We start from the raw sequence: 27,196 nt of genomic DNA, 5'->3' as shown, positions 1-27,196 counted from the left end.
TCAGTTCCCAATTCTTGCCAAGATATAACCTCCACAATATATCTCTAATCTGTCATCTCTTCACTCACACCACCAACCCTCTAATTCAGATTCTCATCGCCTCTTGTCAGGAATATTGCAATGAGGTCCCAACTGGTCTCCCTGCCTCAACTCTCTTCTCTCTCCAGTATCCTCTATACAGCTACCAAATACCGTGTTTCCCCGATAATAAGACCTATCCCGAAAATAAGCCCTCCCCTTACTGTGTAAGATTCCTCTAAAATAAGCCCTCCCCCGAAAATAAGCCCTATTGAGATTGCTACTGTAGTGAAGGTGATCCCCTGCGCTACACGCTACATTTTGGTACCCTCTGTATGCACCGTCCCCCCCCCCCGGGTGAAACGCACGCCGCGCGTGAGCGCATCATCCTGTTCTTCCCCAGTGATTTGCTTGCTGGCGCCATTGAGAGCAGTGCCGCGGAGGAGAGCTGAGGCAGGACAACATAAAAACCTGGTATGTAAGCGGGAGTGAGGGGGCATGATGGAGGATAAAAAGGGCATGATGGAGGAAAAAAGAAGAACTCAGGGGGCATGATGGAGTGAAAAGAAGGACTGATGGTCATAATTTTATTATTCTGTCTGTTTTGACCCCCAGACATGAGTACAAAAAGGAAGAGCTACTGTATACTGTTGAGTATAAGAAAGCAATTGTAGAGAAGTCACATGGCAAGAATCTTGCAGTTTTCTGTAAAGAAAAACTTTTGGATCTTCGAATGGTCAGAAAATGGAGAGCAGATTATAATAACCTCAATCAACAGGTGGATGAGGGAAAAGGGAAAAAGCGCAGGTCTGTATCAGGTCGGCAGCCCTTATATCCTGACTTGGAGATCCTCATTGGTGAATGGATTGCTGACAGGAGAGCAAAGGCCTTGGTTATGCGCAGGGCTGATATTCAAGCATTTGCCCTTTCAATGGCACCAGAGTTTGAAATGGTCTCAGAAGGATTCAAAGCATCACAACACTGGTTGGACGGTTTCCTTCAACGGTATGAACTGTCCCTAAGAAGATCAACAACACTGTTTAAGCTGGAAGATGCTGAAGTTATTAAACGTGCACTTGCATTCAAGTCCTTTATTGATAGGATCGACATTTCCAAGTACCAAACCTGCAATATGATTGCTATGGATGAAACTGCAGTGTTTATGGGACAAGGATCTCAAACAACAATTCATCACAGGGGTGCAACATCAATCTACATTCCCACCACTGGCTATGAAAGTGCACGGGTCACCTGTGTTTTGGCAATCCGTTTGGATGGAAAGAAAGCCACACCTCTAATCATCAGTAAGGTCAAGAAAGATAAGATTGAACGTGTATCTGGCATTTATGTTCTTGAAACCGAAAAAGCCTAGTGTACACAAGCCGTTATAAGAAAGTGGGTTGATTTAATGCTGCCACTTGTTATGTGAGGTAACCAAAGAGGTCTGATAGTCTGGGATTCAGCCAGCACTCACTGCGCTAAAGAAATGAAGAACTTCCTTGCAGAGAGAAGAATAGATCAAGTAATAATTCCTGCAGGAATGACTGCCTATCTCCAGACCCTTGATATTGCAATAAACAAGCCATTCAAGGACGATTTGCGCATGGAAGTCAATGACTACACTGAAAATAGAATGGAAAGAAATCAGCGTGGAAACTTTGTGAAGCCCTGTCTGCAAGAAGTCGTGACTTGGGTGAAGAAGTCATGGGATAAAATTACTGACAGCTGTGTCGCCAAGGCACTACGAGCAGGTTGCCTGGACAAGACATATTCATTTAAAGAGAGCTATATTGCTGGACATGACAGATTGGGTCCACTTCTTCTGAAGGAAATGGAGGCGCAAGACATCCAGGACGGAATTCAGGGTATGGACACTTATGACAATGTTGTTGAAGAAGATGACATGATCATTATTGAATAAAGGTACATTTTTTTGTTCACATTTACCTGTTTATTAAAATTGCTGTCAATGTTCATTAAAATAAGCCCTCTGGTGTTTTTCTGTCCAAAAAAAATAATGAGACAGTGTCTTATTATCGGGGAAACAGGGTAGATATTCCTAAAGCACAAGTCTGACCAGGTCATTCCCCTTTTCAAGAAGGTCCAGTAGCTCTCTATTGCCTCTAAGATAAAATATAAAGTCCTCAATTAAGCAATTAAAGCCCTTCCCAAGCTCTTTCCAGCCTACTTTTACAAATTTATTGTTATTTATTTCCCTTCATGCATTCTGTGTTCCTGCCCAGCTGTCCTGCTTGCTGTTCCCTCTATGCATGATTCAATATATCTCTATGTTTTGCACAGACTGTCCTCTAGGTTTAGAAGGTACTTCTTTCCCACTTCTGCCTCTTAGAATTGCTAACTTCCTTCAGAAAGAAATCTATCCTGACCCTTCTAGTTGCTAGTGCCTTCCACTCAGACATTACTTTTGTTTTTATTATATATTTACCTTTCTGTGCACATGCTGCATTAGCACCCCACTCCCCCACCCCCAGAATGTAAGCTCCTTGAGTGCAGGGACTCTTGTTTTTGTCTCTGAATCCCTAGTACTTAGCACAGTGTCTAATAAATAGTGGATGCTTAATAAATGCTTGTTGGGTTAAATTGATTGAACTGTTCTAGTAAAAGTGCCCTGTGCTCCCATTAGGAAAGAACTCAGAATAAATATGAAGTTTGACTTTTATTTTTCAGAAAATTTTTCCAAAATTTTGTTTTTCTTTTCCTGAATAGTTTGCTGTTTTTTTAAAACATTTGTTTTTAAAACTTTGAGTTACAGATTATTTTTTCCTTCTTCCCTTCTTACCTGCCCCCACTGGAAAGATAAGCAATTCAATATAGGTTGTACATGTGTTACCCAAATCATTTCCATAGTTGTTATATTGTGAAAGACTAACTATATTTCCCTCCATCCTATCCTGCCCCCCACTTATTCTATTTTCTCCTTTGATCCTATCCCTTTTCAGAAATTTCTAACTGCTTTTAACTGCCCTCTCCCCCAATCTGCCCTCTCTTCTATCAATCCCCATCTTATACCCTACCCCCTTATTTTCCTGTAGGGTAAAATACCTAATTGAGTGTATATGTTATTCCCTCCTTAAGCCAAATTCAATGAGAATAGGGTTGTCCCATTCCCTTTCACCTTCCTGCTCTTCCCCTCCACTGTAACAGTTTTCTCTTACCTCTTTTATATGAGATAATTTACCCTAATCTATCTCTCCCTTTCTCCTTCTCCCAATAAATTCCTCTCTCATGTCTTGATTTTATTTTTTAGATATCATCTCTTCATATTCAACTCAGCCTGTGCCCTCTGTCTATGCATACATGAACATACATATGCTCACACTTACATATATATTTATGTACACATACACCCTGTAATGGAAATGCAAATTTAAAGATCTTCCCTGCCCCTAGGCTAAAGTGCACCTGGAGAGTGGGGTAGGAGGCTTGTTTTTCAGTAGATACTTTTTGATTGGCCAGTGGGTCAATAAGGTTGTTACATTCTCTGAGCCAGGAGAAGGCTATATAAGCCCTGATGTGTAGCTTTGTTTTGGGGCTCACTTTGAGAAGTGTTCTGTGATTTGATCTGTATTCTGGGAAGCCATTGTTGAGAGTCCCCCGGCTTTGAAAAACCCAGAATGTGGAAACCCAGATGTTGATTGGGTATGGATGTAATGGTTGGACAGTTTGGAAATCTGTGTACTTGATGTTTCTGTCTTGATAATTATGCCTGTATACTTTGAGGTTCAGGGTGCTGACCTTTTCTCCTGAACAAGGTAAACGATATATGTCTGACTGATTAAAGTAAGCTTGTTAACCCATTTTGAGTTGCTTTCCTTTAACAAAGCAGATCCAAGAACCTGTATGGGCAGCAAACCCTGAGGACGTGCTTGGGGTGCTTGCTGCTACACACCCTCCCATACATACATATATGTATGCATACATATATATATTCCCTTCAAATATTCTCATACTGAGAAAAGTTTCATAAATCACAATTATCATTTTTCCATAGGAATGTAAATAGTTCAACTTTAATAAGTTTCTTATGATTTCTTTTTCCTGTTTACCTTCTCAGGCTTCTCTTGCTTCTTGTATTTGAAAGTAAAATTTTCTGTTCAGCTCTGGTTTTTTCATCAAGAATGCTTGAAAGTCCTCTATTTCATTGAATGACCATATTTTCCTCTGTAGGATTATACTCAGTTTTTCTGGGTAGGTGATTCTTGGTTTTAGTCCTAGCTCCTTTGACCTCCAGAATATCATATTCCAAGCCCTTTGATCCCTTAATGTAGAAGATGCTAGTTCTTGTGTTATCCTGATTGTGTTTCCACAATACTCAGATAGTTTTTTCCTGGCTACTTGTAGTATTTTCACCTTGACCTGGGAATTCTGGAATTTGGCTATAATAATCCTAGTAGTTTTCTTTTTGGGATCTTTTTCAAGAGGCAATCAGTGAATTCTTTCAATTTCTATTTTGCCTTCTGGTTCTATAATATCAGGGCAATTTTGCTTGATAATTTCTTGAAAGATGGTGTCTAGGCTATTTTTTTGATCATGGCTTTTAGGTAGTCCAGTAAATTTTAAATAGATCTCCTGGATCTATTTTCCAGATCAATGGGTTTTCCAATGAGATATTTCACATTGCATTCTATTTTTTCATTTGTTTGGATTTGTTTTATAGTATCTTGATTTCTCATAAAGTTATTAGCTTCCAGTTGCTCCAGTCTAATTTTGAAGGAGTTGTTCTCTTCAATGAGTTTTTGAAATTCCTTTTCTGTCTGGTAAATTTGACTTTTTAAGGCATTCTTCTCCTCACTGGTTTTTTGGACCTCTTTTGCCATTGGAGTTAGTCTATTTTTAAGGTGTTATTTTCTACAGTGTGTTTTTGGGTCTTTTCTTTTTGTTTTTTGCTTTTTGTAGGGCAGTTGGGGTTAAGTGACTTGCCCAAAGTCACACAGCTAGTAAGTGTGTCAAGTGTCTGAGGCTGGATTTGAACTCAAGTCCTCCTGACTCCAGGGCCAGTGTTCTATTCACTGTGCTACCTAGCCACCCCTTTGGGATCTTTTCCAAGAGGTGATTGGTGAATTCTTTCAATTTCTATTTTGCCCTCTGGTTCTAAAATATCAGGACAATTTTCCTTGAGAAGTTTTTAAAGGATGATTTCTAGGTTCTTTTTGTTTTATCATGGCTTTCAGATAGTCCAATAATTTTTAAATTATCTTTCCTGGATCTATTTTCCAGGACAGTGGTTTTTCCAATGAGATATTTCACATTGTCTTCTATTTTTTCATTTGTTTGGATCTGTTTAATAGTGTCTTGATTTCTTTAGCTTCCATTTGCTCCAATCTAATTCTGAAGCAATGATTCTCTTCAGTGAGCTTTTGAAATTCCTTTTCCATCTGGAAAATTGAGCTTTTTAAGGCATTCTTCTCCTCATTGGCTTTTTGATTCTCTTTTGCCATTTGAGTTAGTCTATTTTTTAAAGTGTTATTTTCTTCAGTCAGGCTATTGACTCACTTTTGGTGATTTTCATGCATCATTGTCATTTCTCTTCCCAATTTTTCCTCCACTTCTCTTACTTGATTTTCAAAATCCTTCTTGATCTCTTCCATGGCCTGTAACGAATTCATATTTTTCTTGGAAGCTTTTGATGCAGGAATTCTGACTTCGTTGTTTTCCTCCCATTCCATGATTTGATCCTTTTTGTCCCCAAAAAAGGAATCTAAGGCTTGACTGCTGTTATTGCTTTGCTTCCTTTGCTTGCTCATGTTACCAGTCCATTACTTGACTTCTGAGCTCCTTGCCAAGTTGAGCTCTGCTTCCAGAGAGGAGAGCTTTGTCCCAAATTGGTGGGGTTTTACAGCTGCTTGAGGTATTAGTTGGGTGCCCTCTCTGAAGCCCCCACAAGCTCTGGCCCACTGGCCAAAAACCCTAGGACCTCCACCCAAGTCAGGAATCTAGATCCAAGCAGGTTGAAGCAAGAGTGATCACCCTTTGAATGTTCGCTTGGTTCTCCTACAATCTGTAGTCCAGAAACTCTGAAGCAGCCATGCAGTAGTGCCTACACAGCCCTTAAAGGCCTCTTCCTACCCCGGGGGCAGGGACCAAACTGCTCTTTCATCCCCCCAGTTCCAACACAGTTCCATGCTTACCTTTTACTTGCTCTTTGGCATTTATAGGTTGATAAATCTGGAAACTGCTACAGCTGCTAGTGATTCACTCTCCTGAAGTCTGCTCTGGATGCTGCTGGTTGGGGCCACACTGGGGCTAAAACTGCGGGTTCATGCGGGGCTGGACTCATCTCCCAGCATGCTGTGATGGATGCTTCCTGTTGGCCTGTTGGGCTGCCTTCAGAGATTTTTTCTCTCTGTCACTTTGTGGGTTCTGTAACTCTAAAATTTGTTTAGAGTCATATTTTATAGGTATTTGAGGTGGTTGTGGGGGGAGCACACAGAGTTTTCCTGCTTCTATACTGCCATCTTGGCTCTGCCCTTTCTTACTTGATTTTCAAAATCCTTCTTGAGCTCCTCCATGGCCTGTAACCAATTCATATTTTTCTTGGAAGCTTTTGATGCAGGAGTTCTGACTTGGATGTCTTCTTCTCTCCATGCCTTGATCCTTTTTGTCCCCAAAAAAGGATTCTATGGTCTGTTTTTGCTTCCATTGCTTGCTCATATAGGCAGCCAGTTACTTGACTTTTGAGCTCTTTGCCACGGTAGAACTCTGCTTCCAAAATGGAGAGGGCTTTGTCCCAAATCGCTGGGGTTTTCGCAGCTGCCGGAGCTATTAGGAGGGTGCCCTCTCTATAGCCCCCATAAGTTCTGGCACCTGGCCACACACCCCAGGACCACCACCCAATACTGCGACCCTGATCCAAGCAGGTTAAAGCAAGAGCAATTACCCTCTGAATGGTTTCTTGGTCCCCCTAAGATCTTCAGGCCAGAAGCACCTGAGGCAGCCATGTGGCAGCTGCACAGCCGCCATGCCTCTACCTTTTTTTGCCGCAGGGGCAAGGGCCGGATGGCGCTCTTCCATCCCCCCCTGTTCCGACAGAGTTCCACACTGACCTTTTACTTGGTCTTGGCATTTATGGTTTGAGAAGTCTGGAAACTGCCACAGCTGCTGGTGATTCACTTTCCTAAAGTCTGCTCTGGCTGCCTCTGTTTGGGCCACCCTGGGGCCAGAATCTCACAGCTCTTGTGGGGCTATGCTTGGCTCCCCGTGTGCTGTGATAGACCTTTCCTGTTGGCCTGCTGGGCTGTCTTCGGTGGGAGATTTGTTTGTCTCTGTCACTCTGTGGGTTCTGTAGCTTTAAAATGTGTTTAGAGTCATTTTTTTTCAGGTATTAGAAGTGGTTGGAGTTAGAGCCCATGCCAAGTTTGTGCTGCTACTCCGCCATCTTGGCTCTGCCCCTTAGTTTGCTTTTTTTATCCAGTATTTCATTTCTAAATTTGTTAGCCACTACTGTAATGTTATCTGTCCATAAGGTCCTTATGCTAGGACTGTCTTAAGTGTGAGAATATCTTGTAACACTGTTGTTGGAGTAGTGGAAAAAAGGACCTGCCTTGTGAAGTAAATGGTAAATTAACCAGAGCCCAGTGAACTGGAATCTTTTATCCAGACTTCCGTATGATTTATTTTTAGAATAAGGAAGATAATAATAAGAAAATAAATTGAAATAAGGATTTATTTTTAAAATGCAGATTCCAGGATGGTGTCAATACAAAAGCTCTGTATCTCTTGCACATTCAAAACTTAAAACCAGGCATTATGATTATTAAAGTTCATAACAATGACTTGAAGACACTGCAAATATCAATTAATTTTTCTGCCGTTTAGACCTCAAAAGTCAAATACAACTCATATGTGTATGAACAATATAGATATACAAAAACAAATCATGGTTATTTGGACTTACAGATTATTTTTATTTCCTGCTTAAAAAGGAGTTCATTATATTTCAAAAGAGGCAATTCCTTCAATCTTAAAAAAAAATCCTCAAATAAATGAAGAAATGTTGTTTATTACTGTTGTTCTTGTATAGTCTTGCTTTTATTTTGTGTTCATTAGCTGAAGAAGTTATTCCAAAAATGTTCAGAGGATACTAGTGTTTCCTTGTTCTCAGTCACTAAATTGTTTCTCTCCTGGCTGGGCCAGTGTCCAATAATTATTAATTCTTGTTGACTCACTGAGTGACTGATGCTTCCTTTGTACTGTTCCTTTTGCTCTGGGACCCACCCACCCTGTCTTGCCTGGTACTGACTTTGACCCATATAAACTACCCCTTCTTCTTCCTACTCTATTCCTCTTTGTGGGTATAATCCACAAAGGGTGGGTAGGCTTAATGAAGAGTTTGGAGCAATGACAATGGTGGCTGGCTTGGCAAATGTGCTTGCTCAGTGGGACTTTCCCAACCTTGACTTGGAGTTCTTTCTGGATTATCTGGCTTCCAACTGGCCCCTTGGAAGGAGACCTACATCCCATGTGAGAAATGTAGCTCCATATTCACCCTATTGTATTCTTCATTCTCTTGGTAATGTCAGCACTTGTTACATCCTGGAAAAGCCTAATGCAGGTGATTTAGACATGTAAAAACTGGCCTCAGGAGGTTGTTCTGGCATATGCAGCTGCTGTGTGCCCAGCTGAAATGGGGCAACTGCTGGTATGGCAGGCAGAGCAAAGACTGTGTGGGGGGAGCAGCCTGAGATCAGGGCTGCCAGTCAGCAGCTGTGTAGTGGGCACAGGGCAGGGAAACCCCAGCTGCAATGTCAGAAACAAGAAAGGTTATGTGTGGGAGGGAGGGAGGGAAGGGAAGAGGGGGTGGCATAGAGAAGCGAAACAGATGTAAATCACTATTTGACTCAGTTTCTAGGAAGTTTGATTCTTGTGAAAAGACAAGATTATCTTTTCTTACATCAAAACAGAAACTATGAATTCCCAGATATAACCTAATATTTTTATTGGCGCTAATGCTCATATTTAAGGCTTTGTCATTGTTGTGTCTTAAGGAGACAGTTTATATTGCAGGCATTTCAGTTTTTTTCTCTGTTTAAAAATGTATAGGTAATAAATACAGATTACAAAGAACTAAAGATTTTCTTTCAGTATTTGAAACCAAACAAACATATTTTATTACTGTTTTTTTTATTAGCACAAATCTTAAGGGTGACCCCTTGGGATGGAGTCTCTCTGGCTGTATATTAACGATAGCATTAGTGAGAAAGAGAAACATTGCATTGCTTTGGTAGCCTATCTTTGTGAACAACATGTGATGATGTCATTGTTTGGCAATACAGGTCTCATTCTATTGTACTGGAGACTGGAGGACTGGAATTTTAGTACCACAGCCCTGACCAAGCTCTAGATAAGGCATTTGGAATATTTCTCCTTCTTTTATTATGCCCACTTTGTTATTGTTTGGGTTAGGTGGACCTGAAATAAGGGATTCAGAAACAATCCAGATGAATATAGACTGCCTGGTGTTTGAGGGTTAAGACTTTTTTTTTGTAGAATTACAATATGGTTATTTAATAGGGAATTCTCACATATGGGGGGGGGGAGAGAATTAAAACCTAAGAACTGATAATAATATAAGTAAATTGGGTTGATTTTTTAAAACCTACTGTAGATTTTATTTACAGCTGAATATTTAACAGTTTATAGGGTGAGGCCTACAGGCTTGAAATTGCACATCTATGAATTTAAGCATCCCATCTTCGACACCTTGTATCCTGTTCCACTGTCTTTGCTATTTTTTAACTTGCAGCAACAGACGAGGGGCTCTTAAACCATCTGTTAACTTTTTTTTTCCTTCTTTTTTTTTAAACCATGCAGAGTCGCTTAAGGCAAGAAGACCCAGAGCAAGCAAGACTGAAACAAAAAGCAAAGGAGGTAAGCAGAGCTGGAGATCATTACATTTGACATTTCAAGGCTTGAACCTATTAATTTTTTATGCCTTGCTACTTGTATATCATTAATAAAAATCTGACTAAAAACTTTTTAGGGTGTATTTGTTGCTTTGCCTTTGATCTTAATGTTTGCAAACGAATACGTTAATACATGTGAAGCCTAAGGAGCTTTTATAAGAGAATATTTCCATCCATTACATTTTCATTTTCATGTAAGTAGACATAGCCTTTGTTGGGTTGTTGATGACCGCAGCATTAGCTTTTGGTGGGAGGCATATCCTTTTGTCTGACTATAAAATGTCACTTACTAGGAATGTGAAACTTTGTCATCAATTTTCGGGCTAAATTAATTTCTGTAGCAGTGAACAATGTGGTTGCTTAGAATCTTACATTTTATGGTAGATATTTGGAGTTCTATTCAGTCATTAGCCAGAGTCAGTGTAGTCCAAAAGATAATCAAATAAGTGTGTTTGCTTTTTGGTTATTGAAGTTTCACTTAGATTACATTATGAAGAAAGACAAAAAAACCCCAAATGTAATTATCTCTTTTCCTCTAAATTTCTGTTTCCTGGTAATGTAACAGCTGTATTAAATTCCATTGCATTAGGCTCAATGAGTTACAAAGCGATGCATGTGACCAATTATGTTTTATCTATTTTTCTAATTTGTTTTCTGTCAAAATTTTATAATTCCTGCACACATATATAATAAGTAGCGTTGAAGTTTTTTTTAAGCTTTGTTGGGGTGTGTGGACTGTTTTTCCCCCAACATGAATAGTTTTAAATCTAAAGTCACAGCATCACCTGAACTTTTGAATAGCATTTGAAACTTGAAAACATCACGAGTATATTTAACAAACTATTTTTAACTAAATGGACATGATACTTGAAATATCATTTATCCTTAAATGTCATTAAAGCAGAAACATGGCATACTGAATAGACGGCCAGCCTGTCAGGCAGGAAGATTGGATTCAAGTCTTCTCTCAGAGGCTTGCTAGCTGTGTGACTCTGGGCAAATTATTTAACCTTTCAATGCCTCAGGAATTTCCACATTAGAGGTTCCTCACAACTATGGAATCATAGCTCTAGGATCTCTTCCCCAAAGATAAAATCATTAGTTTTCTGCATATGCAAGAAATATTGAAGTCAGTGAAAGGTGTTGTGCTTTGGCAGTGAAAATAAGACCTTCTTTAGACATCAATGTTTATATCAACTGTATGTATAACTCATGGCTTGTTTGATTGTTTTCTTCTTCTAATTAAAGTTTTAGAATGTTTATAATTTTCTGAGGTCATGTGAAGCTCATGATTCAGATCAATTGTGATTTTTTTTTCTTGAAGGAGATGAAAAATTCCATTATGTTACCACACTAATTTCAGGAAAAATAAAATTAATTCACTCTAACACCCATAAAGGAATGAAAGTTAGAATGAGTTACATGAAAATGCAGAATAGTTCTAGACTGCTGCTCCAAAAGAGGTGAAATAGTTTTAAATCTGGTTAATTTTTAATCCCACTAGAGGGAGTGAGGATATATGAATACACATGTGTACATATATATTCTTTAAATGAGAATGTTTACATGTTAAACCTTGACTTAGTCAACATTTTTATGGTAACCAATCTTAGCCTTTCCCAAACCAAATAGCCATGGTATTTTGAGTACGATTTACTCTTCTGCAATTGGACTATTACTTCATTGATGGTGGGTAAGCTTAAACTGGGCACAGATTTAATAGGTTCAAAGGATTTGCAGCTCAAAAGGACCTTTAGAAGGCATCTAGGACAAATCCTTCATTTTTCGGATAAGAAAACTAAGGCCCAGAGAGAGTTAAATGACTTACTCAAGGTCACATAGCGTCTTTTGTTCTTTGACCTTGTTTTTCCCTCCCTTTGAATGAAGGTGTTTAGTTTTCTCATTTCTATATGTTGCCTTGCAGGCAGCTATAACATGCAGAGAAGTTTCATTTTTCAAAAACATAAGGTTCTGAGAATGAATTCAATTCACAAGTTCATGTTTTAAAACTGGATGTCTTCTGAATGCAGAACCCTATAGCATTATGGGTGCTACACAGGTAGAAGAATACATATTCCTTACATTGATGAAGTCCATAATTTAGTGGGGAAGCTAAGAGATGAACACAAATGACTGTGACATAAAATGGAATATTATGTGTTGAGCAGCATTAAAGGAGGTATAAAGTGCCATGGAAGATCCAAGGGAGAGATTAATCAGTCAACAAATATTTATTAAATGCCTGTTATATGCCAGGTATTATACTAGTCCCTGGGATACCAATGTAAGACAGTCCCTATCCTCAAGGACCTTCCATTCTACTGGGGAAATATACTATGCTCACAAATAAGTACATACAGTATATATACAAAATAATTACAAAGGGATTTGGGGTATGTGTAGACAGACTATCAACTTCGGAGATCAGGAAAGGCCTCTTTGAAAAGAATAGAACTTATACTGAATCTTGAAGAGTGTTATGGATTTCTAAGAAGCAAAGGTAGAAAGGGAGAGATCACTCAAAGATTCTCTGACTTGAATTCATTTAGGAATTTCACATTTTATAAGTAATTTTTATGATGAGAAATAAATTATTACAACTGAATTTCTATTTCAGCTTTTAGGATGAAAATCACTTAGTAATATGGAAGCATATGAATATCAGGAATGCCACACTATATTAGAGTAATGTTCTCCCCAACCCAGGAATCAATCTCTGATAGTGGTACCAGTGAATAACATAATAGATATTGTGATATACTCATAGGCTTAGAATTTACCCTGCTGAGAGTTGGACTAAGAAGCACTATAGAACTAACACTTTCAAATTGTGGTTCTAGAGAAGATTTTTGAGAGTTCTTTGGGTAGCAAGGAGATCAAATCAGTCAACACTTAAAGAAATTGTTTCTGAGTATTCCCTGGAAGGACAAATACTGTATTTCACAGCATAATCATCGCTACTGCATAATCCTTGCACCCTGTTTATTTCAGTCCAAAAATTGTGCTTTCATTATATAATTGTTGCAGGGTATAATTCTGTTCATCACACCACTTAAAAGGAAAAAGGAGCAGCAATGTATTAACCAGCAGCATATGGATATGCATTTCTCTCTCCTGCATTGCAAGCCATGGACCTAGAATTCTCAACATAGGCGCTTTGTCAGTATATTTCTGAAAGCTGACTTGTGTGATTTATTTAGAGTGCTACAATACTAATGGTATTATTACTCAACCCAATGAAGAGTCATAGATGCAAGGGGAGCGGGCAGGCAGGTGAAGCTGCCATGGGATATGGTAACGCTTACATCTTCCCATGCTAGCCAAAACTGCATAGTTCATCTTCCAGTAAAACAGTTCAGTAATAAATGATTCTTAAATAATACCAGCACAACTGGTCAAAGCTTATGTAATGGTTGCACCCCACTTTTTGGGCAAAAATTGGCATAAAATCTACAATGATTGTGTGGTAAAATGTGGTACAATAGCTGAAGCTTAAATCGGTCACATAATGAGAAAATAGGATTCATTGGAATGATACTGAGAAAGATTGAAGGCAAAAGGAGAAGGTAATGGCAGAGGATGAGATGGATAGATAGTGTCATGGAAACAACAAACATGAACTGGGACAGACTTCAGGAGATAATGGAGGACAGAAGGGCCTGGTGTGCTATGGTTCATAGAATCATGAAGAATCAGACATGACTGAGTGACTGAATAACAGCAACATCAGCAGCAGCAGCAACAACAATAAATCCCCCCTTTCCTTTAATAATTCTTTAAAAATTAGCTTCAAACCTATTGATTAAAAATTATCTTTTTACTTAGACCATAAATATTTGAGGAGTTTTAATAAAACTTCATTACTTTTATTCCAATTCACATACTTCCTGCCAAAAAGAACTATATGTATATATATTCCATTTTGAAATTAAAGCTTATCATAGTTAATTTTGTTTTGAGATTTTCTTTTTTTGAGAATTTTGCTCTTTCACTTAGATGTTAGTAATCTGTATAGACTTTTCCAGAGTATTTTATAAAACTAGAAAATCTACTTATATATATTTGTCCTAAGGTTAGAAGACTAACCATTTGACTCTTGTGTAGCAGATTTCCCAGTATGAGATACTATGACATTTATATCCAGAGATAGGATTGAATTTACTAAGCATACCTTCTCTGGTTTTTGGTTCTTTCTTTAGGATTTATGCCTATGTAGCACCAACACAATATTCACAATGCTAACAGCACCTATGAATATGCTGGCATAATTCTCAATTGAAAAATATAGCAGACTATCCATATAGAAGACAGAAGCAAAACATTTATTCAGAAACCAGAAAGCTAAATCCCAGCACCAGGAAACTGAATCCATCATAGCAACAAAGAAGTTAATACACCATAACACAACAGGGAACCACACCATCTTTTAGCCTTCCCATAAACAAACACTCATAAACCTAGCTGTCTCCTTGCCTGCCATCCTCTCTATCCCACTGTCTAGCTGCTGACTCCCAGCTTCCTGTGGGCTCTGTGCCATTCTTCAGTAAACTTCTCACACCACAGGCTCCACGTGATTGCATTCAGCCTATTAAGGGGCAGGGAAGATCTTCAAAGCAGGAAAGATCTTCAAATTCCCTTAGGTCTATTATAGGGCGTGGAAGATCTTCAAATTCTCATTTCCATTACAGCCTACAATTCAGGTAGCTTGTTAACAGATGGGGATGATTTTTGTAACAAAGCACATTGTTGTTCAGTTGTTTCAGTGGTATTTGACTCTTTTTGACCTCCATTTGAGGTTTTCTTGGCAAAGGTACTGGAGTGGTTTGCCATTTCCTTTTCCATCTCATTTTTACAGATGAGAAACCAAGGCAAACAGGATTAAGTGACTTGCCCAGGGTCGCACAGCTAGTAAATGTCTGAGCCTAGATTTGAACTCAGGGAGATGAGTCTTCCTGACCTCAGGTGGGGCTCTTTATCTCCTGTACCACCTAGCTGCACATACCAACAGAACACATAGCAAGAGATAAATCTCTTTCTACCTCCAGACTTGTCGAAAAGGATAACTGCTGCCCATTTTTAGTGACTCAGTTGGCACAGATGTACTGTACAAAAGTATTCATTGGATCATAGATCAAAATCAATAAGCATTTATTAAGGACTTACTAAGGGGACAGGCACTAGGCTAATTATTTATGCATACAAAAAGAAAAGGAAAAAGTAGTGCCTGCCCTCAAGGAATTTACATTGTAATAAGGGAGACAATATATACATAAAACATTCATTCAGGGGTGCCTATGTGGCTCAGTGAAAAGAGCACTGGCCCTGGAGTCAGGAGGACCTGAGTTCAAATTCAGCCTCAGACACTTAACACTTACTAGCCATACGACATTGGGCAAGTCACTTAAACCCAATTGCCCTGCCTTCCCCCCTCCAAAAAAAAAAAGCACCCCCCCCAAAAAAAACATTCAGTCACTGCAGATAGAAAATTATTTTAGAGGGGAAGGAACTTGCAACTAGGAGAACTGGGAAAGGCTTCCTGCAAAAGGTGGTATCTAAGCTTAGCCTTAAAGAAAGCCAGGAATTCTGGGAGGTAGGGGTAAGGATGGTAAGCTTTCAAAGCATGGAGAGCAGCCACTGCAAAGACATGGAGGCAACAGATGTGTGAGAAATGGTAATAAGCCAATATGGCTGAACCATAAAGATTTTGATCAAGGAACTAAGGACACATGATTGTACTCCTTTACTATTGCCCATTGAGGACAAAGGATGCAAAAAAAAAAATTCTTTAGCAAGGGAACAGGAACAGCAAAGAAACCAGGAAGAGCAAGAGATGCAGAGTGGAGTAAGCCACAAAAAAAGTCCAGTCTCTACCCTCTATAAAGAAAGGCATTGGGAGGAGTTTGGTACTCCATTCTCCAGTCCCACAATAAAAGGGATTGGAAGCTAAGGAAGGTGGTGATAGTCCAGGCTTAAGTTGACAGCATGGTGATCAGATTAGAAGCAATAAACTTAACTTGGAAGGGGCATCTTCTTCCATGGAGTTGAAACTAGATGGAAAAGAAATAAAACATATGGTGAGATATATTGTTTTAGTGATAACAGGCTTCAATTATCCAGGCACAAAGGATCTCTCTCTTTGCCAAAAGCAAAGAAGCTAATAACTTATTGACTGTCCTTAATAATAATTTCACCCTTCAAAAGGTAAAAGAATTAGCAAGGGAAAATTCTATGCTGATTATGATTCTCACTAACAGGGAGGCATTGACTGTTGGAGTGGACATGATGGGAACCTTGGGGAGATATGATCACTCCTTCCCAGAATTTGTAATAGAAGAGAAGAAAGCCAGACATAGCCTGACATACTCTTCGATTCTGAGAAAGAAGATTTCAAAGAGTTCAAAGGTAGGATAGGTAAAATTCTGCAGACCAAAATTCTATAGGGGAAATCAGCCCAGGAGGGAAAGAAAGGAAATTCTTTAAGAATAAAATTCTGAAGACACAAAGGTCAGTGATTCCGCTAAGAAGAAAAAAATGAGAGTTGTTTGAAGAGACTGATATGTACACAAAAAGACCTCCTCAAATAACTTAGATTTTTAAAATAATATATATTCAATTAATTTTATATGCATTTATAACCTTCCACTGTCTCCTCAATAGAACAACAAACACACAAAAAAATAAAATCCTCATCATAAACATGCATAATCTAGCAAAACATATTCCCATTTTGGCTATGCCTGGAAGGCAGAGGCTATGCCTCTCTGCATTTTAAGTTCATCATCTCTCTAGCAGTAGATGGATGTCATGTTTCATATACAGTCTTCTGGACTCTATTTCTAACTTAGATTTAAAAAAATTATGAACAGAATATGGAAGCAAGGTTAGGTAACAATATGAATATATGAACACAGTATGCATGGTTTTATAGAAATAGTGTAAGGTCCATATGTACAAAAATATCTATATCAGTTCTTTTTGGGGTGGCAAATAACTGTAAACTAATGAGATGCCCATTATGAATGCAATGGAATATTATTGTGCTATAAGAAATAAACGAAAGGAACAGTTTCAGAGAAACCTGGGAAGGCTGTATGAACTTATGCAGTGTTTTAGTGAACAATATATAAAACAACATTGTAAAAACCAACAACTTTGAAAGTCTTAAGAACTCTGATCAATACAATGATGAACCATCATTATTGGGGACCTCCTAACAGAAAGGTGATATACTCAAGAAACAAAGTGAAACATAACAAATTTTGGACATAGCTAATATTGGAATCCATTTTGCTTGACTATACATATTTTTAACAAGAGTCTTTTTCTTTTTTCTTTAAATAGGAGGAAGTGGGAAAGAGAAAAAATGCTCATTAATTAAAAGAAAGAAAAGTAGTGTTAAGTGTGCTAAAAGTCATAATAAGCTAAATCTGTTGGGAGAACAAAAAATGGTGTTGGTTTTTAAAAAATCTTTAAAAACTTTTTTGAGGGTAAAGAGGAGAATCAAAGAAGGGTTAGTATTGCTGTGTGGAGTAGTTGGGGGTAATGATAACTGATAGCAGCAAGAAAGCAAAACTGTTCAGTTCTTATTTTGTTTCTGTTTTCTCTGCCAGGGAGAATGAATTTTGCACTGGAAAAGAAATAGCAAAAATGGCTGACAGGAAATTGACAATCAAGATGTCAGAATAATAAGATATGATAATGATAAGAGAGCACCTAGCTGCCCTTGATGAACTCAAGTTACTTGGTCCAGATGAATTTCGTCAGGGATTCTCAATCTTGGGTTCTCAGAGGCTGAAAATGGACAAGAATCCCTTGTACATCAATATGTTTTATGGGGATCTGTGAACTTAGAAGGGAAAAAATACATCTTTATTTCAATATAATTATTTTTCTTTATAATCCTATGTATTTTATTTTATGTATACATTATCCTAAGTCTGCTTTCATCAGACTGCCAAAGTCATATATGACACACAAAAAAAAGAACCCCTGAACTACATCCTTGGCAACTGAAAGAATTGGTGAGTATGATTGCTGAGATTCTGTCAATGAAATTTTAAAGATTGTGTAATTTAGGAAAGGTAATGCAATCCCAGAGAAAGGCAAATGTGCCAGTTTTCAAGATGTGGAAGAGAATAGAGTCTGCAAAATATGGGCCAGTGAAATTGACTTGTATTTCTGGGAAGATTCTAGAATCAATAATTAAAGAAATATCAATGAATATCTAGAAAAAAGAAATGGTGATTATAAAGAGCCAGCCTGGCTTCATCAAGAATTGCTTACTCTAGTCTAAACTTACTTCCTTGTTTTTGATAGTGTTACTGATTTGATAGATAAGGGGAAATCTGTTTTAATGTGGTTTACCTGGATTTTGCTAAAGTACCTGATAAAGTAGTTTGATTATTCTTTTGGAAAAGATGGAGAGATATGAACTTGATCATAATATAATATATAATTAGATGAACTTGGAACTGGCTGCATGTCTGCACTTAAAATGTAATCCTTAATTATTCAATGTCAACTTGGACGGAGGTCTCCAGTGGAGTGTTCCAGGATTCTGTCTTTGGCTCTATGTTGTTTAACTTCAAAAAAAAAATTGGTTAGAGGCATCGATAATTTATCACATTTGAAGATCACACAAATCTGGAAAGGTTAGAGCTAAACACTAGATGACAAAGTCAGGATCCAAAAAGATCTTGACAGCTCAAGGTTGCTTGAAAGAACTTTGCACTGTACTGAATCTAAAAAGAAGCATTCCAATAAGAATAAATGGAAGGCCTTGTGCTTTCTTAAAAAAAAAAAAAGAAAGAAAATCCTGCTTATAAGATGGAGGAGCTTCTTTAGATAGCTATTTGTTTTAAAGAAAAAAAAAGATCTGAACTTTTCCCGTGGATTGTGAGGTCGTGATGAGTCAGCACTGTGATAAGGCAGCTAAAAAAGCTAAAGCAGTCTTAGATTATATTAAGAGAGGCATAGCTTCTAGGAATAAGAAGATGATAGGGCCCCTGTGTGCTTCCTTAGTCAGACCACATCTAGAGTATTGTGTTTCATTCTGGGTACCACAATTTTGGAAAGGTATCAGTAGGCTTCCAGAGGTTCTAGAAGAGGACAGTCAGAGTGGTGAAGAGCCCTTGAGTCCATGTTGTGAGTTAAATTAATTGGTTAAAGAAACTGGAGGACGTTTAGCCTGAAAAAGAGAAGACTCAGGGAGGGACATAATAGCTATGTTAAAATATTTGTAGGATTATGCCATGTAGATGCTTTAAGCTTATTCTATTTGGTTCCAGGGAGCAGAACCAGGAACATAGATTTAGAGAGAGAGGGACTTTCAAAGTCATATAGTCCAACTCTCTCATTTTATTATTTTAAGAAACTGAGGCCCAGAGAGATTTAATGACTTTTCCCAAGTCCATAGGCAGTAAGTAGTAGAGTCAGGTTTTGAACTCTGGTCCTTTGTCTGACTTCAAATGCATCACTCTTTCCATTGTACCTTGAGGTAAGAGCAAATCTCAGAAGTTGAAAAAGAACAAAATTAGGTTAAATGACACTAAAACAAACAAACAGACTCCATGAGACATCAAGAAAGATTAGCAGAAAATAAAAAGGTTGGAAAAATAGAAGAAAATGTAAGATGTCTGATATAAAAATAATTGACCTGGGAAATAGTTCAAGAAGAGAAAATGTAAGTCACTGGAATACTTGAAGGCCATGTTTTTAAAAAGATCTAGAAACTATATTTCATGAAATCACAAATGAAAACTGTCTAGATCTATTAGATCCAGAGGACAGGGTTAATATAGAAAGCTTCTACCAGTTAATTACCTTCAGAAGGAAACACCAAAATGAAAACTCCTAGGAACAAGATAGCCTAATACAGGAGTTTCTAGGTCAAAGAAAAATACTGCAAGCAGTCACATAAAAAGAGCACAAATCTTAGCAGCTACCTGTCTGTATAAAGGAATGGAAAATTTGGAATACCATAGTCTAAAAGGCGAAAGACGTAGGTTTATACAATAATACCTTACCCAGCAAAACTAAGCCTACAAGAGGTGAAGTGGGGGGAGAAGATGGTTGTTGAACCTATGGGAGCTCATGAGATGAGAGAGAGGTGGGGGAGGGGAAGGAGGAGAGAGAAGAGAAGAGGAGAGGAGAGTTCAGATTGGAGCCCTGGGATATGACCAACTAAAGGGGTCAAGACAACTGAGGATGATCTAGATCAAGAAGGAATGATGAGGAAATTTGTCAAAAGTCACAAAAAGGATGAGGACTGAGAAAGGCCATTCAATCTAGAAATTAAGAGATTATTATTAACCTCGGAGAGAGCACCAGTCAAGTGGAAGGTCAAAAGCCAGTTATAGTATAAGGTTGTATACCTTATAAGTATAAGGAGTGATGGTATAAGAAAGAAGGTTTTGGACGTGGTGGTAAAGAGTTAGGAAGATGCCTCCTCTTCTTCTTCTAGATTCAGTATGGATGGGAACATGAGACAAGGATCATCCAGCATTGAAGAAAGTGGGCAGGGATGTATGTGATGTCTGCCAGAGGAAGCCAGAGTTTCATGATTACAAGGAGATGGATGGAGTGTGAGAAGATGTCTAATATGAAGGGCAATTTGTTAACAATAGATAGAGAATTCCATAGGGCATTCAACATTCATTGAACAAGCATCTATTAAGTGCACATTATGTTCAGGGCATTGTACAAAGCACTGGGGACACAGAAACAAAAAAGGAAATAGGCCCTGGTCTCATGGGACTTATTTTCTTCTAGGCTGGGACACAATGGAGGAGTAAGGAGGAATGGAATGAGGACCCAGGAGGGGTAGGGCTGTGGCGAAAGGAACTTGAACTCTGAATTACAGGGATTCAGAGAGAAGGAGGGGGTTTGTTGGTCACAGGACAGTAGATGCCTGGGAAGAAAGTCCAGGAGGGAAATATCTAGTAAGGAGGAGATAAAGTGTGAGTAAAGTACAGAGGAGAGATTATATATAGATGGATATATATATATATACATACACACATATATATGTATAATATGTGTATGATGTATGTATGAGTTATATGTGTTAGAGTGATACTCATAGAAGTTGATAAGATTTGAGAGACAGATTTTCAGTAGGAATTCATTTTTATTTATTTTTATAAAAGTCATCTAAAGTAAATCATAGAGATACAGCATGGTGAAGTGGATTGAGAGTTGGCCTCAGAGTCAGGAAGATCTGTTTTCAAATCTTCCCTCAGACATAGACTGTGTGACACTGGGCAAGTTAATTCACCTCTCCACACCCCAGGCACTCTCTAAGACTTCCAACTGCAGAGAAGGCATTGATCTACATTAGCAGAGGGAGTCCCCCCCATTCCCCCACCACCAGGAGCTCCCTACACTGATAAAATTACAGGTCTGATTTTTTTTAAAGGTCAGTCACAAACCATATATTCAATCTGTATTTAATTTTTTCCCTTACAATCTAATAAACTCAGCACAGAGCCATAATTAGCAATATTTTCACCTGGGGCAAGCAGTTATGGGATGGGGGGAGGAAGTGGGAGAGTTTTCCCGAAGTGCCATCATGGCAAAGGAAGCTGGCCTTGGGACACTGGGGTCTTTTCATGCTGCTGAAAAGATCGTCACCACAGCACCCATCTGCTGTGGTGGTGATGGTGGTGGTGGTAGTGGTGGTGGTGGCGGTAGGGGGAAGGGGTAGGGTAGTCATTGTTGAATAAGACTTATACCTTCAAACTCTCAGCTTTCTGCAATGTTATAAGTATATTCACCACAAAGTGTTCCACCACTGTCAGTAGCTGATCCAGGGAAGGAGGGCATCTGTAGATGACTTTGGCAGTGGCCGCTGCTTCCAGGGTCAGGGCAACAGAACAGGAAACACTTTTGGGAAGGTGCAGTAAGCGCTATATCAATTTCCCCACTCTGAGACACAGTCCTTGCTGCCTTGGTATTTAGGGTTCTGGCATTCCGTATCAAAGTTCATTTTTCTTGGTTCACAGGTATAAGAACTGGACCTGTGATCTCATTTAGGGAACTTCCAAGTAAAGAAATTCCTTTTACCAATGCATGCTGGTACCTTATCTTCAACTCATAGTCTTGCAGAATTGTCCAGAGCACTGAGGGTTAAGTAACATGGTCGTATAGGCAGTATTTGCCAGAGGAAGGACTTGAACCCAGGCCTTAACGACTCTGAGGCTGACTCTCTATCCACTATTGCATGCTTCTTCTTGATTCATACTGACTGTATTCCTTCTGCCTTCTGGTTTCATTTACAGCAAGAATTCCAGGATTAACTGGACAGGAATTTTCCATTTAGAGTATCAAATTAAGGTCTCTAAATGGTATGTTAACTGTGTGATTCTTAGTCCTTTTTCATAAATCTGTCATGGTAACTACAGAAGCAGAAGAGGGGGGTTGCGTAGGTCAGAAGGCCATTTTATATTTTTCTTTGTTTCATGGGTTACCATAGCTAAAGAATTCATCAGTAAGTAGTTAGACTACTGATGATCAATCTCTCTGTATTTAGCTAGGCTAATCCTTGGAAAATAAATATTATCTATTTATAGGACCATAATAAAAACCTTTATAGCATTATAGAATGTCAGAGCTTGCACACTAATGGTATAACCATTGGAAACCCCAGATTAACTCCATGCCAATATAGAGCAATGGAGGGGGACTTTGTGTAGATGTATAGGGTTATGTGGCTCGAGGGCTAAGAGTAAGCTCATCAATCAGCCATGCCCTTTGCAGACTGACTGACCTTAACAGGAACTGGGCCTTTACAGAAAATAGAAGGAAAAGGGTGGATCACAAATTAATAATTCATTATTAACACAATAGTATAATATTAATTTCTCTGATTCCCCACTTTGATTCACTTGAGAGACATAGTCACCTCAGTGAATCACTAATTAATATGACAAATGCTTTTATCAAAGATTTTTTTTTAACTATGGGGCTTATGATGGGCAACAATGTGAGGGGAAGGAGATAAATTGACACATTGACAAGAATCATTGGAGATAATCCCCTTGGCAAGCAGGTCTTGCAGAAAACGATGGCACAGCCTCTTTTTCAGTAACCCATTCCCTCTGTCCACTTCATCAGTCCATCACATCTAAGACTCAGATACCTCATCTCACACAACTGCCTGGTTTCTGAAACATCTCCAGATGCAGTCCCCTGGTCCTCTGGAGATCTCTCCCCTTGGGCATGCTGGAATGGATGGGGTTCCAGAGTAGCTTCTTCTAACAATTTTACTTTTTTTCAGGTCATTTGCAGAAATCCCCCTTTCTGTTAAATAGTTTATTACCTGTAATTGTCTTGTGATGTAAGTTAGCAAATTATGTTGATATATTTAAGAAATTCAAATAACAATAGAAAAATTAGAAAATTCTGAACCCAGTATTTTTTTAAACATTTGGCATATATAATTATGTGATCTTATTTTTTAAAAAAAGTTCACTCTATTTCATTATTTATTCTAGTTATTTACTTTTAGTTCCTCAGTAAGAAGGTGGCAACAGAGCTGTATTTTTTTTTGTTTTTGTGTTATTGAGATTGTTTTTTGGAAACTAAGGACTTTCCAAGGTATAGGCAAGGAGACAATGCTTTCTAGGGAGGGAATACATTCTATGCAAAGGTACATAGATAGGAGATAGACTGTCATGTATGGGGAACAGCAAGTAGTCCAGCCTAGCTAGAATATAGAGTATGTGAAGGAGAGGAGTGTATAATAAGTCTGAAAGAATGGTGCTAGGTTGTGAAAAAATTTAAATGCCTAACAGAGAAGTTTGTATTTTGTCATAGAAGGAATAGAGAGAACTTCTTTAATAGGGAAGTGACTTGGTCATATTTATACTCAAGGAATAGAAGTTTGTCAGCTGTGTGGAAAATGGATTGTAGAGAAGAGAGACTAAAATCAGGGTGATCCATTAGGAAGCTATTACAGAATTCCAGGAAAGAAATGATGAAGGTCTGAATAAGGTGGCCAGACAGCTGGTGGCACAGTAGATAGAGTGTTGGGCCTGGATTCATCTCAGATTGCAAATGTAGGTGACTAAGATGGTTGTATCCTTGATGATAATAGGGAAATTAAGAAGAGAGGAGGACTTGTGGAAGACAGATAATGAGTTCTGCTCTGGACGTGTTGAGTTAGAGATAGCTATGGGAAATTCAGTTGAAAATGTCCAATTGGCAGTGGGTGGTCAATGGTTAGAACTCAGGAAAGAAATAGGCTAGATATGTAGATCTAGAGTATTCTACACAGAGATGATAGTGGAGTTTATAGCATCTGGTAAGAATACTAAAAAAGAAGGTACAGAAAGAAGAGAAGAGCATATGGGGCAGAGCTCTGGAGTATGAATACAGTCGTTCTCCTGTCATTGATGTTGAAAATAAGTCCCTCTGATAATACTGAAACTTCTGTTATAGTTTTATTTTTTACTTTTGGGGAGGGATTTTTGGGGGGAGGTCTACTTGTTGCCATTCTACTTCATGTATAAATGGTTTGAGAATGCTTTGACTTAGGTCTTATGTGAAGTCTTCTGCAGATTCGTTTTCCCTTCCCCTGCTCTTTGCTATTGTGTAAGGTGATACAGCTCACAATCTTCCACCATTCTCCTCTGTCATGTAATAAGGTTTTCCTTGGCTCCCATAACTATGTGCTTGGTGAAAAGATAGAACATTTACTAATGGAGGTGGTTTATAAGGTCTTTTGGTCTCATTGTTATGATTGCTTTATATGGCTTAAATTTCTATAGGAAATTGTTATAATCAATCAACATCTTTAAACCAGGGATGGGGAACCTGTGGCCTCAAGGCCACATGTGGCCCTCTAGGTCCTCAAACACAGCCCTTTGAGTGAATCCTAACTTTGCAGCTAGGTGGCGCAGTGAATAGAGCACTGACCCTGGAGTCAGGAGGACCTGAGTTCAAATCCAGCCTCAGACAGGTAATACTTACTAGATGTATGACCTTGGGCAAGTCACTTAATCCCAACTGCCCTGCCCTCCCCCCTCCAAAAAGCAAATAGGTAAACAAACAAACAAATAAATAAATCCTCTTAAAAGGATTTGTTCTGGACTCAGTCAAAAGGCTACACCCAAGGACCTAGAAGACCACATGTGGCTTCAAGTTCCCCACCCCTGCTTTAAACAAATCCTTTAAAGCCTAATTCAAATGTTATTTACTCTTTGTAACTTCCTTGATCCCTTTATAACCTCATTTAGCATTTTGTTTTGCACTTCTTTAATGCATTTTTATATAATATTATGTATATAATTATTTGCATTTTTGTCTTATTTCTTTATGAAATTGTAAGTCCTATGCAAATATAACATAATTTAATTAATTGTTTCTTCTAGTATTTAGCCCAGTGGTCTGCACACAGTAGGAGCTTAATAAATATTTGAATGCATGATTGAATGAATAGATGAATGATGAAATGTATGGAAAGCTTAGCTTCAATACTTACCGTATAGCATGAGTAAGGGACTGAATTGTTCTGAGTCCCAGTTTTGAGAGTTTCAAAGAACGGATTCTAATACTTACAATACCCACAAGATTTTTGTTGTTTGAGGAAGGCACTTTAAAAGCCTACAGTGTTATATAAGAGTTAATTACCATCATTTTTTATTATTCTTATGCCATTCTTAGGTTTGGATGATGAGGGACCAAGCTCTCAGATTTCAAGTTTCATTCTGGAATTTATAGGCTTATCTACCAGACTTTAGGCTTGGCTGACAGGGTATAGTATGAGACTCATGTATTGAATTTTTTATTCTCTTTCATTTGGGGCTTGAATTTTGAGTATTTGTCATGAAACATTTTAAATATCCTGGGATGCTAATTTTGTGTTAAAGGAAGCAGCATGTTACAGTTGAAATAGCCAGGAACTAAGAATAAGGAGAAATGCATTCTAGTCCCAGATTCAACAGTCTGATCTTTCTAAAAATTGTTATTGTTGACACAGCCTTTGCATGTGAAAATCAAATGTGCATCTGTGATCATCTTGAAATAAGGAAAGGCCACAAGGATTATGGGGCAGACAGTCTTGGGAAATGAATATGCTATGTGTTTTGTATCTATCTTAAAGTTTAAAAAAAGGGCAGAGCATCAGTTATATATTCTGCAGGAAGAAAAGGAAAGTTAATCCTAAATATGAATTAGAGATACAAATTCTCCAACTTCCATAAAAATGGTTCGTTAAACAGGACATAAAACAGACCATATCACTGGTAGCAGGCTGAAGAAGGATTAGCAATAATTAAGTCACCACAAGGTAATTAATAATATAAGGACTCCATATGAGAGAGGCTGTTTTGATCCCTCCCACAGGATGGAAATCACTATGAGGTGGTTACTGTATGTTCGTTTTTCATTTCTTGAAAATGCTCACTAGGTATGGTATGTGTCTGTATTAAATTAACTGAAATCTTCCTGTAATTAATGAGCATTTATTATCTGTCCTATTGATGTTGGTAGTTAATCACACCCTTCTTCTTGTTTCTACCTATTTCATGTATGTCTGTTTTATCTTTCCAAATTGATTGTAAATTCCTTTTAACCACGGATTGTGTGTTATGCTTCTATAATCCCCACAGAGTAGAACACAAAATATAAGGCACTTAGGAAACACCCAGGAAAACCTACTTGAACTGGACTTAATCTAATATATATTGGGTTATGTTCTCTTATTATTTCTAAATGTGGAAGAACATTAATAATAATAATGGCTAACATTTATTTTATATAGCGCTTATTATATGCCAAGCATCGTGCTAAGCACTTTATAATTATTATCTTGTTTGATCTTCACAACAACCTTGGGAGGTAAGTGCTATTATTATCCTCATTTTACAGATAAGAAACTGAAGCAAGGGGCGGCTAGGTGGCGCAGTGAGTAGAGTGCTGGCCCCCAAGTCAGGAGGACCTGAGTTTGGATCCGGCCTCAGACACTTAACACACACGAAAAAAAAAAAAACTAGCCATGTGACCTTGAGCAAGTTACTTAATCCCAATTGCCCTCCAAAAAGAAAAAAAAAGAACTGAGGCAAACAGGAGTTAAGTGACTTGCCCAGGATCAAACAACTAGTAAGTATCTGAGGTTGGATTAGAACTTGGATGCTCTAGCCACTGTGACATCTTACTTACCACATTAAGAGAAAAGAATCAAATACGACTTTAAATTCCATGTCTAGAAAATGTGATGTGAGGAAGGAAAGATGATCAAGGATGAGAGCTTTAGG

The 27,196-nt window shown here is 38.3% G+C and overlaps 1 long non-coding RNA gene across 2 annotated transcripts in view; it reads left to right on the top strand.

The window, feature by feature from the left end:
* The first annotated feature begins 1,674 nt into the window (after nucleotides 1-1,674).
* Nucleotides 1,675-27,196, top strand: part of LOC138157155 (uncharacterized) — a 40,448-nt gene continuing 14,926 nt past the window's right edge. The window contains exons 1-4 of one of the 2 annotated variants that reach the window (XR_011167319.1): nucleotides 1,675-1,941; nucleotides 9,850-9,906; nucleotides 16,196-16,343; nucleotides 17,552-18,892. This is a non-coding gene — a long non-coding RNA (uncharacterized lncRNA). Of the gene's footprint in view, nucleotides 1,942-9,849; nucleotides 9,907-16,195; nucleotides 16,344-17,551; nucleotides 18,893-27,196 lie in introns of those variants that run through there. The other variant, XR_011167320.1, reaches the window with a different exon arrangement.

This window comes from Petaurus breviceps, unplaced genomic scaffold, assembly GCF_028583685.1.
Source record: "Petaurus breviceps papuanus isolate PSGF00001 unplaced genomic scaffold, PetGlider_PUasm1.0 171, whole genome shotgun sequence".
Classification (NCBI taxonomy): domain Eukaryota; kingdom Metazoa; phylum Chordata; class Mammalia; order Diprotodontia; family Petauridae; genus Petaurus; species Petaurus breviceps.
Note: the sequence above shows the minus strand (reverse complement) of the source record. Positions and strands in the feature narration are given on the sequence as shown.